General features: G+C 49.0%; 1 pseudogene; it reads right to left on the bottom strand.

The window, feature by feature from the left end:
- Positions 1-449: 449 nt before the first annotated feature.
- Positions 450-2,390, bottom strand: part of LOC139548484 (cytoplasmic dynein 2 heavy chain 1-like) — a 25,768-nt pseudogene continuing 23,827 nt past the window's right edge.

Here is a 2,390-nt window from a genome sequence, read left to right as displayed (position 1 = left end):
CAGACACCTTCCACACACACAGACACCTTCCACACACACAGACATCCACACACACAGACACCATCCACACACAGACACCTTCCACACACACAGACACCTTCCACACACACAGACACCATCCACACACACAGACACCATCCACACACACAGACACCATCCACACACACAGACACCATCCACACACACAGACACCTTCCACACACACAGACATCATCTACACACACAGACACCATCCACACACAGACACCATCCACACACAGACATCATCCACACACACAGACACCATCCACACCCACAGACACCATCCACACACACAGACACCATCCACACACACAGACACCATCCACACACACAGACACCATCCACACACACACAGACACCATCCACACACACAGACACCATCCACACATACCCTACACCATCCACACACAGACACCATCAATCAATTTTCAATCAATCAATTTTATTTTATATAGCCCTTCGTACATCAGCTAATATCTTGAAGTGCTGTACAGACACCCAGCCTAAAACCCCAAACAGCTAGTAATGCAGGTGTAGAAGCACGGTGGCTAGGAAAAACTCCCTAGAAAGGCCAAAACCTAGGAAGAAACCTAGAGAGGAACCAGGCTATGAGGGGTGGCCAGTCCTCTTCTGGCTGTGCCGGGTGGAGATTATAACAGAACTATGCCAAGATGTTCAAAAATGTTCATAAGTGACAAGCATGGTCAAATAATAATCATGAATAATTTTCAGTTGGCTTTTCATAGCCGATCATCAAGAGTTGAAAAACAACAGGTCTGGGACAGGTGGCGGTTCCATAACCGCAGGCAGAACAGCTGAAACTGGAATAGCAGCAAGGCCAGGCGGACTGGGGACAGCAAGGAGTCACCACGGCCGGTAGTCCCGACGTATGGTCCTAGGGTTCAGGTCCTCCGAGAGAAAGAAAGAGAGAAGGAGAAAATTAGAGAGAGCCAAGATTTTCAAAATGTTCATAAATGACAAGCATGGTCAAATAATAATCAGGAATAAATCTCAGTTGGCTTTTCATAGCCGATCATTAAGAGTTGAAAACAGCAGGTCTGGGACAGGTAGGGGTTCCGTAACCGCAGGCAGAACAGTTGAAACTGGAATAGCAGCAAGGCCAGGCGGACTGGGGACAGCAAGGTGTCATCATGCCCGGTAGTCCTGACGTATGGTCCTAGGGCTCAGGTTCTCAGAGAGAAAGAGAGAACGAACCATCCACACACACAGACACCATCCACACACACAAACATCATCCACACACACAAACATCATCCAGACACCATAAACACACACAGACACCATAAACACACACAGGCACCATAAACACACACAGGCACCATAAACACACACAGACACCATAAACACACACAGACACCATAAACACACACAGACACCATAAACACACACAGACACCATAAACACACACAGACACCATAAACACACACAGACACCATAAACACACACAGACACCATCCACACACAGACACCATCCACACACAGACACCATCCACACACAGACACCATCCACACACAGACACCATCCACACACAGACACCATCCACACACATACACCATCCACACACATACACCATCCACACACACACACCATCCACACACCATACACACCATCCACACACAGACACCATCCACACACAGACACCATCCACACACAGACACCATCCACACACAGACACCATCCACACACAGACACCATCCACACACAGACCTGGGCATTCCAGCATGTTTGTTCTCTGTCCAGTTGGTGTTTGAGTTGCTCTGCTGCCTGGGTGGTCTCCTGGGCCTTACTGATCTCAGCCTCCAGCTTAGCTGCCTCTGTAATACGAGACTGGAACCTAATGAGAGAGAGAGGGAAGGAGGGATATATAGAGAGAGAGAGAGCGGCAATAGATGGGGGGAGAGAGGGGAGAGGGGGGTAGAGAGGGGAGAGAGAGGGGGGAGAGGAGAGGAGAGGGGGGGGTGAGAGAGAGAGAGGAATAAGGGCCAGACTATTATTCCTGTAACTTGACTCTACAACCGAGCTAAGTTAATCAATGAGACAGTAGACAGCTCGTTGACTTTCTGCCCCACAGAGTTGAGCTGCTCCTCCAGTTTAGTCTTCCGACGCTCTGTCTTCCTCAAGTTCCTGCACACACAAACACACATATACGAACACACACACACAAACCGCAACACACATCAAATGATGCTTGAGGGGGGTGTGCGTGTGTGTACAGACTCACTGCAGTAGTCCAGCCTGTTCTCTCTCCAGTGGCTGGGTTCTCTCCAGTATGTGTGAGTACTGAACGTTTGCCTTCACCGAGGCAGCACTTGTACACTTAGCATTCTGACTACTACAACAACAACAA

This window comes from Salvelinus alpinus, chromosome 21 (genome assembly GCF_045679555.1).
Source record: "Salvelinus alpinus chromosome 21, SLU_Salpinus.1, whole genome shotgun sequence".
In the NCBI taxonomy this organism is placed as follows: domain Eukaryota; kingdom Metazoa; phylum Chordata; class Actinopteri; order Salmoniformes; family Salmonidae; genus Salvelinus; species Salvelinus alpinus.
Note: the sequence above shows the minus strand (reverse complement) of the source record. Positions and strands in the feature narration are given on the sequence as shown.